Source organism: Sorex fumeus, unplaced genomic scaffold (assembly GCF_029834395.1).
Source record: "Sorex fumeus unplaced genomic scaffold, SorFum_2.1 ptg000094l, whole genome shotgun sequence".
In the NCBI taxonomy this organism is placed as follows: Eukaryota; Metazoa; Chordata; class Mammalia; order Eulipotyphla; family Soricidae; genus Sorex; species Sorex fumeus.
In genome coordinates, this window is record NW_026606151.1 from 10,914,117 (window position 1) to 10,930,790 (window position 16,674).

Sequence of the window (16,674 nt, forward strand, 5' to 3'; positions counted from 1 at the left end):
TGGTGTGCTACTCCTGGTTCATCAGTGTTATAGAGTTTGAGATGGTGCATGGCCGTAAATCAGGCCACACACTACAGAAAGTTCAAAATTTTTACAGCCAGAGTTAAATTTTTAACTGGGTAATGGCATTGGGGTGTGTGCATGACTGCCAAGACTTCTACAGAAGTACAGGGAGATCGGGGGGGGGGAGGTACCCCAATCCCAACTCTCTGAAAGCCTGGAGATTTCAGTCACAAAACTTGCATATCTGAGTTTTTCAGCAGAATTATTTCTGGGTGAGGCTCTTCCTGAGCAGTAGAGTCTGGCTGGGGGCATGGTGGTGATTGGAGTGTGGAAGCTTCTGGCTGCCAGGGGCTCAGTTTGGCAGGTGCTGGGCTGACCTCCCCCAACCCCCTCTGAGGTGCCCCAAATGAGTCAGCCTTGCGTGAGGTCTGGAAGAATCTCTGCAACTTGTTGATCTCTTTCAAGATTTATTTATGGGTCTCTGGATCTTGGCCAGTGAAGGAGCTTATATGGTTATATGGTGCCCTGTTAACTTGCTTCTTAAGTGAAAAAAGAGGAAGTATAATGCCTTTACTTGATATAGATGTTCTTTGTGTGATAGTCGATGTTACCAGTACATAGGCATTACATCACTAGCCAGAGAAATAATCCCTAATTTAGGTCTTTGATCATTCTAATTCAAAACCCTCAGAAGTGTCAGTTAAGAATTCTGAAAAAGGACTGGCTGGAAAGACTGGGGTTAGGCCCAATTTTCTGAAAGTCTATTAGAGAAATATGTTTCCTGGTTAAGATTTTTAAGGGATTTACATTAGAATGTTACATTTCCATTTGATTAGTATTCCAGTCAGTATTCCCTTGATATGAATGTCAGGAGTTGTTGAATAACTAGAACTTACATTTTTACAAATGCATATTAAAGTGAAAGCTTGTATTGCTGTGTATTTGGCTTTGGTACTTTTTAATTGGATGTTATATGCTTCTAATAGAATAACAATACAAAGGTTTATAAGTGACATAATTAAGATTTCATTTTATCCTCATTAAGCTTTGGGGAAATCAATAGGGTAATTTTAAAACACTTTTGCTTCTAGTTTATTGACATTATTTCATTTTTAAGGTGAACTTATTGTTTGCTAACTTTGAATTTGCACTCCCAAAGAATTATTTAATGAACCATTCTACATAGCAGTGATTTTAATCAATGCACCAACCAGCCAACTCATTGCAATGTAAATTATAACTCCAGTGAATCTGGAGAATTATAATTAGGTTTTATGGCAATTCAATGATTTTTTTGTTTGCTTGGTTAAAAAAAATCAAGTTTTTCTCTTGGCCCTAAAGAGAGCAGCTATTATTTATCATGAGAATTTTTTCAAATAATAGCAATTATAATGTTTTTCTTACATATGTTTTACATATACTTTAAAAAGAGTCTTTGAGAACAGTCTTGTAAGAAAAATGGGGAGGATATTAGATCTGTTTAATAAAGAAATAGCTTGCTATTCATGTCTTGCCAATCTCATACACCTGAGGTGCCACAAACTGAGGAATGCAAGATGTATAAGTACTTTCTTTTTTTAAATTTTATTTATTTATTTTTAATTAATTTATTTTTATTAGTGAAACACCTTGAGGTACAGTTGTAGACTTACAAATTTTTGTGCTTGGGTTTCGATTATACAATGATGGAGTACTCATCCCTCCACCACTGCCCATCCTCCACCACCACTGATCCCAGTACCCTTCCCACCCCCCCACCCCCCTATCCCACCCTGCCTTTGTGGCAGGGTATTCCCTTTGTTCTCTCTCTCTTTTTGGGTGCTGTGGTTTGCAAAAGAGGCACCGAGAGGCAATCATGCTCAGTCTACATCTACAGTCTACTTTCAGCATGCATCTCCCATCCTGGGAGGATCCTCCCAACACCCTTTATTTGTTGCTCCCTTTTCTATCTGAGTTGCCTTTTCCCCTAGCATATGTGGCTGGCCTACAAGCCATGGAGTGAACCTCCTGGTACTTTTCTCGGCTATTCTTGGGTGTTAGTCTCCTATTTTGTTACTTTATGTTTTCCAGATAAATGCAATCTTTCTATGTCTGTCCCTCTCTGACTCATTTCGCTTAGCATGATACTTTCCATGTAGTACCACTTGTATGTAAATTTCATGACTTCATCTTTTCTAACAGCTACGTAGATGTACCAAAGTTTCTTTAACCAGTCATCTGTTCTCGGGCACTCAGGTTTTTTCCAGATTCTGGCTATTGTAAAGAGTGCTGCAATGAACAAACAAATGCAGATGTCACTTTGACAATTTTTGTAAGTATTTTCTTTGTGGTTGGTGGGTGAGTGGGTTTGGTGCTCACTCAGTGGTGCTCAGGTCACTCTGGCAGTACTCAGGGAGCTGCATGTGGTGCTGGGGACTGAACTACATATAAGCACCTTTAACTCTTTGACTATCTCTCAGGCTTAAGATGTGAAAGTAATGCTTGCCGGGGATCGAGCCCAGGTCATCCACATGCAGAAAAACACCCTATCCACTCTCCTGTATCACTCCAGACCTAACCTTAATGCTCTTTCATTAGTGATCCTAAGCCTACCTTCATCCACATAAATGTGAAACCCAAGAGAATTGCTTTCCCTCAATTATCTGCATTAGTGGGAGTAGAAATAAGAGAACCCTTTATTATTTCAAAGAATCATTTAGAGTTTGGGTTTTTGTGCTCCTGACAGCATGTCTAGGGCAGCTGATCATCCCCCCCCCCCCCCACACCCCCTCACGGGATCAAACTCCTGTCACTCCCTGAGGTTCAGCCAGAGGAGAAGGGCAGAAGAGAAGCGCGTGATGGAAGGTGATTCATTAGAGAAATAACTAGGTGGTGTGTAGCCGACTTGCTTATACTGAAACCAGAATTTCAGCTGGATCCAGGCACTAATCCGGCTGCCAAAGGGTTTGCCTCTTGTCTGGAAATGCAAAATACGTTTGCACAGTTTCCTTTTCATCATGACTCAGAATGATCCAAATCTATAACAGTACCTTGTGGCCGAGCATTAACTAAATAAAGCGATTGGCCATTTCAAAAGCTTAAAGTGGGACTCAGTAATAAACTTAATGCATTTACTGATATGTATTTGAAACAATCGTGCTTCAAACCCCACTCTCTGCCCTTACCATTTCTTTAGGCTTGAGAATACATGTTATCAGCTTTACTTTTACATTGAGTTTCAAATTCGATGGAAGCCACGCCTTTGATAAGGAGGAAATGAAGTCTAATGTTATTTTACCTGGTAGGTTCTGATCTGGCACCATCAAGGAGTAATTTCCTCTCTGGAGGAATACACGCTCGGTTTGCTTTGCTGGTCCTGAACATATTCAGACAAAATGAGCCCAGAATATTTACTCAAGGTATTTCTGATTCTGTTGATCACCCTTGGACTTTATTTTGAAGCCAATCCATTTCGCTTAAATAAAAATAAACAAGTCCAGAAATCTATACACCATGGTGCATGGTGTGTCCCAAATTCCAAGTCTTACAGTGCCACAAGAGCATGTAAATGGAGTGTTGGGAGAGAGTTGGCACCTGGGCATCACCTGGGCACAGAATGAACAGTGTCCTCTGTTCTCTCTGTCCTCTGCCAGTCCAGGCAGAGTAGGGGTGGGGGGGCAGACACCCAACTTGCAGTAAGATGACTCCGTTCCAGGCCTGGTTTTGCTCTTGGCTGGTGATGTGGTCCAGAGACAGTCATTTATCATAAGTCATTTCATCTGTCTTAGCTCATGTTTAGGAGAATTCGATGAGATCATGGATGTCAAGTGCTCCGAAGTGTTTGTTAGGAGGGAGGAGTTAGGAGGGATGAGGAAAGGGAAGCATCGTGTGTGTGTGTGTGTGTGTGTGTGTGTGTGTGTGTATTTCAAAAACATCATGGTTGTGAGTACTGGGGATATTCAGAGAGATACTTCTCAAAAGGAGGCAGGGGGCATTCTAAGGTACATTTCAAGCTTGTGAATGTGCATTGAAGGAGTTATGACTTCCACAATAAATACATCGTTCTTTTTTTAGGTTAAAAAAATTACAGGGGCTGGAGAGATACTACAATGGAAAGGGCATTGCCTTACACATGACCAACCTGAGTTTGGCTCCCAGCACCTCATCTGGTCCTGAATGCAGAGCCAGGAGTGAACCCTGAGCACTTGCAGATGTCGCCCCAAAGCCAAAAACAAACCCCAAAAAATTATATCAATTTTCACAGACATGCCATTAAAACATTTAGCTAGTTTACACTCAGTTGAAATGGGGAGGTATGTGGAAAAAGAAGTGCTTAATTTATATTTATACCATGATTTTTTTTTTTTTGTGGATAGTGATTGACTGACCCCATGTCTGTGTGAATGAGTACAGGACCTCTTTGTGCTTGGTTGTTTTTTTTTTGGTTTTTTTTGGGGTTTTTTTTTTGCAGAGTGGGGGTTCAGACCTAGCAGTGTTCAGGGCTTCCTCTAGAATCTGCGCTCACAGATCACTCCTGGTAGAGGTCGAGGGATCATGTGGGGTCGGGGGATCAAACCTGAGTCAGCTACATGCAAGACAAGCACCCAACGGGCTGTACACTCACTCCAGGATCTCTTAGCATTATTTTTGTTAGTTTGTTTTTGGTACCAGGAATTAAAAGTCAGCCTTGACCCTTGACTTCAAAAACTTTTTTTGAACATGGCTTAAAATGATGCATTTATTAACTTGCTCTCTGCTGCACAGTACAATGTGGCTGAGATTCTTGTTGATGTTACTCGGGCTCTTATGGGGCTAAAATCAGCCAGAAAAAAAAAACATCATCTAGGTTCCTATATGGAATATTCCATTGATGACAAGTTTCATGGGAGCCTGATTTGACTGAGCTGCTAGCAGCAACCCTGCTTCTGGCTGGTGTCTTTTGGGTGGTATCTTTTGAGAGATCTGCTTGGTCTCTTAACGTGAGGACTGTTTTCCAAACTGGACTTTGAAGAAAACCCATCTCATGCTTTCAAATAAACCTTCAGCTGCTTCAATGTGGGATTGTATCTGGCATTGACGTCAGGAAGGATAACGTTTTTCAAGAGCTGGTTTAAAGTACAGGATGGTGTTTCCCCAGTCAGACCAGTGAAGTCATAGATTTGAGTTAACTGTTGTGGAGAAGCTTGCACCACGGGCAAGGCCTCACCCATTCCTCTTTGCTGCCCCAGTGCAGAAATACAGGTCCTAATTAGATCCTTTTGCTGTTCTGAACTAGAAACTGTACCTCTGACTGGAAATGGAAGGAACCCTCCAGGTTGCTCTGAGAACTCCATTGAGCCCAGGATCTTTGGGCAGTTTATGATCCCATTTGGCCTTAGCGCTTAGGATCCTAGGTTCAACTCACAGCTAACCTTTTGGGTAAGATGGAAAAAATCACCATCACCCCACTATGAGCTCCGCACCAGGATGGTGACCAGCCAGGAGCAAGTCCTCATGAGGCGTGAAAGTAGTTGTTGCCTCACAGCAATAAATAATGGCTAATTCCTGAAGCACGTGAACTGTGTTGCCCATTTATTTAAAATAAGCAAATTTTTAAAAATGAGAGTGAACTTCATGGTTTGGTTATAGTTCTTGGTGGCTGAGAAGATTTCCAACAAGCTCCTTGTGGAATTTCCACATTTCCTCCCCACCTGAATTAATGAAAAAACACCAGGATTTTGGTTTTCTTTTTGAAGTGCAAATTGGAGTAGTTATCCTGAATGTGCCGGCCTAAGGGAATCTTTTTAATATTCAGTGCTTCCTATTGATTAATTTTTTTATAAGTCTTTTTGAGAAGTTTGGCTTGCTAATTTGGTTTCTCATATCCTATGAGTTTGAAGGGTTATCCCTCCTTTGTAAGAATGACGTTATAAATAATGTACTGAAGGTTGTCCGTTATAATTGTCTCCTGAACTTGTGACGGAAATTTAAATAATCTTCATCATAAAGCTTCATCTCATCTTAAAGTTCTTTATTAGAACAGAGTAGAGAAATAGTTCAAAGTCCAAAGTTTGCTAATTCTAAAGTCAACATTTTTCTTAATAATGTTGCTATTTAGACTTCTATATCCAGAAGTTGTACTTGAATAGGCCTTTACTCTTTTCATGTTGTATTTAATTTTTTCCTCAGACTTTTAATTTGTACTAGTTACCAAAAAAAAACCCACCAACTGTCATAAACCTGGAAAAAATTATGTACCCAAGAATACTTTTTTCAGAAAATCACATAGGAACTGGAAATGGTTGGAAGAGAAGGTGGGTAGCATACAAGCAACTTCACAGTATGTTTGTTGTGGATTTAAGCTACACAACACCCTCTCCCATAGGAGAATGATGAGTGACTTTGGTCAAAGCCACAGCTATGATGCCGCGGACACACTGTGACTGGCCTCTGCTCCATCGCAGTCATGTTCATACAGTCAGAACATTGCTCAGGCCTGCTATTTGCGACACTCTTCTCTATTTTCCTTTATAGGAGAAGTCAATGACGAACATCTTTTTCTGTCCCACCTGAACGCACACAGCAATAAATCACAGCGCACCATCTGAAAAAAGGGTCCGGGCTGGCCTTATAGTGCACACATACCTCCCCTATTGATTAATTTAAAAGTTATCTTCACTGATTAATTTTTAGTGTTTCTAGTAGCCATTGTATGTTCTGTGAATTAAGTTAAAAGTACATGTCTATACACATTAATAGATAGTATATAAGTTTGTGTATACTTATATGTATATACTTATATGTATATATAAGTATATATACATATATACATATATGTATACATATATACACATATATGTATATATATGTATACTTATATGTATATAAAATATATAGCTACATATTTTAGGTTAACGGACATACTCTATTATATTAATACATGTATGAATAATATTAATTTAACTATGAATAACTATATGAATATATACCATGTATCCTATGGATGGGATGGAGTGATAGCACAGTGGGTAAGGCATTTGCCTTGCACACAGTGGATCTGGGTTCTATTCCTCTGCCCCTCTCGGAGAGCCTGGCAAGCTACCAAGAGTATCTCACTTGCACTGCAAAGCCTGGCAAGCTCCCTGTGACGTATTCAATATGCCAAAAACAGTAACAACAAGTCTCCTAATTTGTTGTGAGACGTTACTGGTGACCACTCGAGCAAATTGATGAACAACGGGAGGACAGTACAGTGCAGACCTCATCGTACTATGTATATTTATACATGTAAACATACATATTAGTATGCATGTGTATATCGGTGAATAGTAGATAGGTGTGTGAAATAAGAACACAGTACAAAACATTCTTATTCTTGCTTAAATAATAAATTCTATTTTCAAAAATAGAACATCAAAAAACTTCCAGGTTTCAAAATCAGTAAGTAAAGGTGTTCATAGTTGAAGTATTTCTTTACAAATATTTTTAGTTTTTTACTTTTTGGTAGTGAGGGCTAAACCTCGTGATACTCCGGGGCTTCTCCTGATGGTGCTCAGTGGAACATGGGGTGCTGGGAATTGAACCAGAGACACTAACAGGGCAGGCAAGGACTTTAAAAAGGATTTGTTCGTGATGAAGCCAAGAGGGGTAACATAAGAATTATTGGAGTCCCAGAGGTACAGGAAGAAAACCTCGATGAAGAAGAAAATGTCAAAGAAATCATTGCTACAACATTTCCAGAGCTGAAGAAAACTTGTGACCACATTCAGGAGGCCCGAAGGGTACCAGCTAGAAGAAATCCGAATAAAAATACCCCAAGATACATTCTGATCAAAATGACCAAAACCTTAGACAGAGACAAAATTCTGAAAGCAGCAAGATCGAAGAAAGAAATCTCTTACAAAGGAGCATCCTTAAAATTCACAGCTGATTTTTCTGATGAAACCCTCATGGCCCGAAAACAGTGATGGGACATAGTAAAAAAACTCAATGAAATAAATGCCTCCCCCAAAATACTTTTCCCAGCAAGACTCTCATTCATAATAGAAGGAACAACACACAGTTTCACAGACAAACAACAGCTCAGGAACTTCATAGACTCAAAACCATGGTTACAAGAATAACTAAATGGGCTACTTTAAGGCAAGAAAGGTCCCTCAAATACACCAAATTTTAACAGAACAATGGGACAAAATCCCATAACAATAATCTCTCTCAATGTCAATGGGCTAAATGCACCAATTAAAAGACATAGAGTGGCAGGATGGATTAGAAAATTGAACCCAACATTCTGCTGCCTGCAAGAAACGCATCTCAATAGTCAAAGCAAACACAGACTCAGAGTCAAAGGCTGGAAAATAATCCTACAGGCAAACAGCTCCCATAAAAAAGCTGGGGTAGCCATCCTTATATCAGACCACATCGATTTCAGAGTGAGGAAGGTCATAAGAGACAGTGAAGGCCATTTCTTATTGATCAAAGGATCTGTACAACAGGAAGAACTTACAATAATAAATGTATATGCACCTAATGAGAGACCAGCAAAGTACTTAAAACAACTACTCATAGATTTGGAAAAAGACATCAATAGCAACACAATACTAGTGGGAGACTTCAACACTGCTTTGTCACCTCTTGATAGATCAACCAGACTCAAGCTTAGCAAGGACATACTTCATTTGAGGGAAACAATGGAAGAAAGGGACTTAGTAGATATATACAGGACACTTCGTCCACAAAAAGCTGAATACACATTCTTCTCAAGCGTACATGGAACATTCTCCAAGATAGACCACATGCTGAGCCACAAAACATGCCTCCATAAAATTAAGAAGGTAGAGATTGTATCAACAATCTTCTCAGACCATAATGCACTGAAATTAGAAGTAAATCACACACAAAAACAGAAACTAAATCAAACACCTGGAAATTAAACAGTGCACTATTGAAAAACGAGTGGATTAAACAGGAAATCAAAGAGGAAATCAAAAGATTCCTAGAAATGAATGAAAATGAGAACACGAGTTACCAAAACTTATGGGACACGGCAAAGGCTGTGTTAAGAGGAAAGTTTATAGCTCTACAAGCATTCCTCAGGAAGGAGGAGCAAGCACACATAAGTAACCTAACCTCACAGCTTAAGAGCTTGGAGAAGGACCAAAAAAAGGAGCACAACCCGAACAGGAGAAAGGAAATAATAAAACTCAGAGCAGAGATTAACGAGATGGAAACCCAAAAAACAATCCGAAAGATCAATGAAACCAAAAGCTGGTTCTTTGAGAAAATTAACAAGATCGATAAGCCTCTAACAAAACTCACAAAGAAAGGGAGAGAGAAAACCCTAATAAACCGAATCAGAAATGAAAAGGGGGTCATTACAACAGAAACCACAGAAATTCAGAGGATCCTCAGGGAGTACTTTGAGAAGCTTTATGCCACGGAACATCAAAACCTCGAGGAAATGGATAAATTCCTAGACTCCTACAGACTCCCAAGGCTGAACCAAGAAGACCTGGAATACCTGAACAGACCTATCACCATCAAGGAAATTGAAATGGTAATAAAAAGTCTCCCCAAGCACAAAAGTCCTGGCCCGGATGGATTCACTAGTGAATTCTTCCAAATCTTTAAAGAGGACTTACTCCCGATGCTCTTTAAGCTTTTCCACGAAATTGAAATATCAAAAACACTTCCGAACAGTTTCTACGAAGCAAATATCACACTGATACCAAAAGCAGACAGAGATACCACAAAGAAAGAGAATTACAGGCCGATATCCCTGAAGAACACAGATGCAAAGATCCTCAACAAACTACTAGCAAATAGAATCCAACTACTCATCAAAAAGATCATACACCATGACCAAGTAGGATTCATCCCAGGGATGCAAGGATGATTTAACATTCGGAAATCAATCAACATAATCCACCATATCAACAAAAGAAAAGATAAAAAGCATATGATCATATCAATAGATGCAGAGAAAGCATTTGATAAGATCCAGCACCCCTTTATGATGAAAACCCTAGCCAAAATGGGTATAGAGGGGACCTTCCTCAACATAATTAAAGCCATCTACCACAAGCCTACAGCAAGCATCATCCTCAATGGGGAAAAACTGAGAGCCTTCCCTCTAAGATCAGGGACGAGACAGGGATGCCCACTCTCTCCACTGCTGTTCAATATAGTACTGGAAGTACTTGCAATAGCGATTAGGCAGGAAAAAGATATTAAGGGCATTCAGGTAGGAAAGGAAGAAATCAAGCTCTCACTATTCGCAGATGATATGATACTCTACTTAGAGAACCCAATAACTTCCACCAAAAACCTCCTAGAAACAATTGACTCGTATAGTAAAGTTGCAGGTTATAAAATCAATACCCAAAAGTCCATGGCTTTCCTATACGCAAACAGTGAGAGAGAAGAAAGCAACATGAAAAAAAAAATCCCGTTCACAATTGTGCCCCAGAAAATCAAGTACCTAGGAATCAGCTTAAGTAAGGAAGTAAAGGACCTGTACAAAGAAAACTACAAAATGCTACTTCAGGAAATAAAAGAGGACATGAGGAAATGGAAAGATATCCCCTGCTCATGGGTCGGGAGACTTAACATTGTCAAAATGGCAATACTACCGAAAGCATTGTATAAATTCAATGCAATCCCTATAAGGATACCCATGACATTCTTCAAAGAAATGGAGCAAACACTCCTGAAATTTATATGGAACAATAAGCCCCCACGAATAGCTAAAGCAATTCTTGGGAAAAAGAAAATGGGAGGAATCAACCTCCCGAACTTCAAACTGTACTACAAAGCAGTAATAATTAAAACAGCATGGTACTGGAACAAAGGCAGAACTGCAGACCAATGGAACAGGGTTGAATACACTGACATCTCCCCTCAATCATATGCTCATCTAATCTTTGATAAAGGTGCAAGTAATGTGAAGTGGAGTAAGGAAAGCCTCTTTAATAAATTGTGTTGGCATCACTGGACGGCTGCATGCAAAAAAATAGGCTCAGAACTCTGCCTAACACCATGTACAAAAGTAAGATCAAAATGGATTAAAGACCTTAACATCAGACCAGAAACCATAAGGTACATTGAAGACAAAGTTGGCAAAACCCTCCATGACATTGAAGCTAATGGTATCTTTAAAGATGCCACGCCACTGGCTGAGAAAGTGAAAACAGAGATAGATAAATGGGACTATCTTAAACTAAGAAGCTTCTGCACCTCCAAAGAAACAGTGACCAAAATACAAAGACAGTCTACAGAATGGGAAAGGATATTCGCCGAATACACATCTGACAAGGGGTTGATATCCAGGATATACAAAATACTGGTTAAACTCCACAAGAAGAAAACATCCAACCCCATCCAAAAATGGGGCAATGAAATGAACAGAAACTTTCTCAAAGAAGAAATCCGAATGGCAAAAAAGCACATGAGAAAATGCTCTACATCATTAATCATCAGGGAGATGCAGATCAAAACCACAATGAGATACCATCTCACACCTCAGAGACTGGCCCACATTCAAAAGAACAAAAGCAACCGATGCTGGCGTGGATGTGGCGAGAAAGGGACACTCCTTCACTGTTGGTGGGAATGTCCACTGGTTCAGCCCTTCTGGAAAACAGTATGGACGATTCTCAAAAAATTAGAAATTGAGCTCCCATTTGACCCAGCAATACCACTCCTGGGAATATATCCCAGAGAGGCAAAAATGTATAGTCGAAGTGACATCTGCACTTGTTTGTTCATTGCAGCACTCTTTACAATAGCCAGAAACTGGAAGATACCTGAATGCCCAAGAACAGATGACTGGTTAAAGAAACTTTGGTACATCTACACAATGGAGTACTATGTAGCTCTTAGAAAAGATGAAGTCATGAAATTTACATACAAGTGGTACAATATGGAAAGTATCATGCTAAGCGAAATGAGTCAGAAAGAGAGGGATAGACATAGAAAGATTGCATTCATCTGGGGGATATAAAGTAACAAAGTTTGAGATTAATACCCAAGAATAGCTGAGATCAGCACCAGGAGGATTACTCCATAACTTAGAGGCCAGCCGGGTATCCTAGAGGAAAGGGCTGTTCAGATAGAGAAGGGAGCACCAAATAAAGGGTGTTTGGAGGATCCTCCCAGGAGGGGAGATGCATGTCGAAAGTAGACTATGGACTGAACATGTTTGCCACTCAATGCCTCTTTTGCAGACCACAACACCCAAAAGGAGAGAGAGAACACAGGGGATTGCCCTGCCACAGAGGCAGGGGGGGATGGAGGGATGGGGGTGGGGGGATATTATCCATGGTGGTGGAAAATGGGCACTGGTGGAGGGATGGGTATCTGATCATTGTATAATTGAAACCAAAGCACAAAAAATTGTAAATCTACAACTGTAAAAAAAAAATAAAATAAAATAAAGGGAAAAAAAAAGAAAAAAAAAGGATTTGTGTTATTCCCCCTTTGCTTTTGCTGTTGATACTGTTGTAGTTCCTGGAAATCATGCACTGGGTTGTAGCTCCCATACAAGGTGGTTGAAAGGCTCTGAGGTCACAATTGTTTCAACAGCAGAATTGTCGTAACAGTGCCTTGGGGATCATCATGACAGTGCCTTGGGGATTGCCATGAAGTGCCTTGGGGATCACCATGAAGTTCCTTGGGGATTGAAGACAGTGCCTTGGGGATTACCATGACAGTGCCTTAGGGATCACCATAACAATGGTTACTGATGCTGAGGATTGAACTCAGAGCCTGATACCTGGGGGACTGACATTTTGCTGCTGAGCCAGATCCCCAGTTCCCATTTGCGTTTTGAAGATTCTGTTTTTATGTTTCCCTGCTTTACTTGAAACTCACAATAATTTGTTCAAAATAGATGATTGCTCACATTCCTGACAAAATGTTTCCACTTAGAGCTTTTAACCTCTGAGTAATGTTAAGTGTGGTCATACTGAAACTCATTTCTAGTATTTATATCTGCTGTCACAGATATGTCATAACCAAGGATGTAAAACAAAGACTTGGGAAAAAAGCTTGTGACTTAATTTCTATTACCTAACTTATTTATTTATTTTTAAAAGAATGTCGATTGCAAAATCTGAAAATAGAAATGATGGGCTGGGAAACAAGAAATGGTCTTATTTCTTCCCTATCTCTATTCATAATCTATAGGGTCTCTCTCAAATGTTTCCCTATAAATATCCTCAACTGGTCTAGGAACATAAATCTACCCCTGGGAGGAAGTGTCGAGAGTCCAGAGCAAAGTTCCCAAGAGCTGGAAACTTCCATTTAATAATTTTGTTGGAAGTATTTGTAATCTATTGAAAATGTTTACAATGGATTTATTTTAAATTCTTGGGGGATATTTTTTAAATATAATTTTTAATTTTATAAGGTAGTTGACAATATTTGATTACATTTAATATTCACACACCAATCTCACCACCATTACACCTTCCCACCACTATATTTTGGATATTTCTATCCTAAGCCCCAAGCCCTGTTCCAAAGTCACAACCAAAATAATATATTTTGTATTGTCTGTTATGAAAAAACGCTGAAAATTCTATAAAAAAGTATCCATCGAGGAAACAGTGTGAAGATTGTTCTATTTTGGCAGGGTTCATTAAGACATTCTTTAGGATATCACTAACATGTTGTTAAAGGTTGAGTGATGTGAGCTTTCATATATATATCTGAAAATATGTATATATGCACATATACATATTTCCCTCTATGACTGATTGCATACTATTTAAACATCATCATCAAATGTGGTATGGTACTCTTAGTAATGGGTAGGGAGTGCCTTATTTTTAATGTATTGAACTATAATATACTTCACGCACAGGGGTGTGTGTTGGGACCACATCCAGTTTTGCTTGGGGCAAAAGTCTTCTTGCATGCAAAATCTGTTCTCCAGCCCACTGAACTGTCTTACTGGTCTTGCTTCGTGTTATTTTAATTTCATTTTAAAGATGACATTGTAAATGAGCCAAGTAGATTTAGCTTCTTAAAGATGTTGCCCCTTTATCTTTTTTTCTCCTGTACCCATGGGTTATAATTCTGGATAGTTCCATGCAACATTTTCCACAATCCTCCTCAAACATTTCCACCCAATAACTAATTGACTGTAAAGCAATTTTGCCAGCAAAGAATAAAGAATGAAAAAGAGAAGAGATGAATTCAAAATGACACCATGGGACACACAATAAAAATAAACAACAGATGATAAAACTCAAATTTATTTAAAAATATGTGTAGGCCCATGGCCATATAGTACAAAGAATGGCTTTTGGGTTGGATTGCATTTTAGCACTTATCTTTCAAGTGTTTCATTCATTCATGCTATTTTATATTTTACAAATATTTTTCAGTGAGCAAACTTACTGGAAAGATTAAATCGGTCTTTTAAGATAGCTTACTATGGTACTGAAATAGGATAACATTAGTTTGCAAAGATGTCTTATATTGTCAATGGAGAAATAAAACTGAACTGAAAACTCACTTAAATACATTTAGAGAAGGCAGTTGATTGATTTGTCAATGGAGAAATGAAAACAAATTGCCAATTGGTTTGCTCTTTTCTCTTTTGTGCCAGAATTATTTTGCAGCCAGATAGCTAGCTTCAGGAGTTAGTCATTGCTGTTTACAATGTAGTCATTGAAGTCTTCTGAGCTTGAAGGATGATATATGCTAAGGTTTAGTCTACCGCAAAGTGTTTTGATTTAATAGGGGAAAACCAAAAGTAGCATGACTCAGGAGGGAAGCAATAGTAGAGTGAGTAGTGCTTGCCTTCAACGTGGTCAACCTGGGTTCAATCCCCAGCACCCCATTTGGCCCCAGAGCACTGCCAGGAATGATCCCTGAGTCCAGTCAGGAGTTAGCTCTGACCAATGCTAGGTGTGACACCCCCTCCCCCAAAAGTAGCATGACTACTTAAGGGACGATTTCAAGGCCTTGTTTAGTGAGGGTATCTCCCAAAATAGTGACTATACTCAACAAAACTGAAAACATGAGATCTAAGCTGCAACTTAGATTGAATACTGAAACTCTGCAATGTGTCTGTCAAGTTGACGTGGCAGCCAATAGGGCCGAAACTGGGAGTCAGGAATGAATACGGGAACACTGGTGGAGAGAAGTTGACACTGGCGGTGGGAATGGTATTGGAATATATATGCCTACATATGCCTAAAGCTCAACTGTTGTGCTGGGGCAAGACTCTAATGAACAGAGAGAGAGACAGCTCAGGATGACACAGTGAATTTATTCGAGGCTCAGTGCTGAGGACCCCAAGTCGAAAGAGAAAGAGACTTGGAGGCCCGTCTGCTGAGAGGGTCTTCTTTTTATTCTCTAAGAGTGAGCTATAGGGGCTGGAGTGACAGCACAGCAAGTAAGATGTTTGCCTTGCACGCGGCTGACCTGGGTTCGATTCCCAGCATCCCATAGGGTCCCCTGAGCACCAGCAGGAGTAATTCCTGAGTGCAGAGCCAGGAGTAACACCTGAGCATTGCTGGGTGTGACCCAAAAAGAAGAAAAAAGAGAGCTATAATCTAAAAAAGAGAAAAAAAATGAAGCATCTTTCCCAGCCTTCAGCTGCTTCTCAAAAACAAAGAAGAAACATCTGTGTCAGTATCTCTTGGCCATTTGGTGTGACCTTCATGTGTGGCCTTCCATGTACTCCCCTAAATCTGGCGAGCCACATGTTTTCCTGCTCATCTGGTGGCCCTTATCCCAGCCGATTAGGGTCATACAAAGGGAAAACTCTTCCTCCTTCTCTGGCTGACCTTGGGGTTGGTCTCCATGTCTCAGTTATCATTACATTCTCTTAGCACAGCGGAAAGGCGTTTACCTTGTATGTGGCCGACCCGTGCTCGATTCTCCTACTCCTCTTAGAGAGTCCGGCAAACTACCGAGAGTATCTGGCCCACACGGCAGAGCCTGGAAATTACCTTGCCATATTTAATATGCCAAAAACAGTAACAACAAGTCTCACAATGGAGAAGTTATTGGTGCCCGGTTGAGTAAATCGATAAACAACAGGAGTACAGTGCTATAGTGCTAGTTCTCATTACAGATTCTTACTTACAATTTCTTATTTGTCATTACACAACTATTACTAACTTTGTAAGCCACAGTCCTTTAAAGAAAAAAAGAGGAAAAACAAAACAAAAAACCCAGAATACCATCTTTAAAAAAGGGGAGGGGTGGAGCAAATTAGAATGTAATATATGTAGATATATATTTAAATCAGTGGCATCCGACTGGTTCAGCCCTTTTGGAAAACAGTATGGACGATTCTCAAAAAACTAGAAATTGAGCTTCCATTTGATCCAGCAATACCACTCCTGGAAATATAGTCCAGAGAGGCAAAAAAGTATAGTCGAAGTGACATCTGCAATGGTTTGTTCATTGCAGCACTCTTTACAATTGCCAGAATCTGGAAAAAAACTGAGTGCCTGAGAACAGTTCATTGGTTAAAGAAACTTTGGTACATTTATACAATGGAGTACTATGTAGCTGTTAGAAAAGATGAAGTCACGAAATTTACATACAAGTGGTACTACATGGAAAGTATCATGTTAAGCAAAATGACTCAGAAAGAAAGGGATTTACATAGAAAGACTGCATTCATCTGGGGAACATAAAGTAACAAAACAGGAGACTAACACCCGAGTAGGGCCGAGATTACTTCCAGGA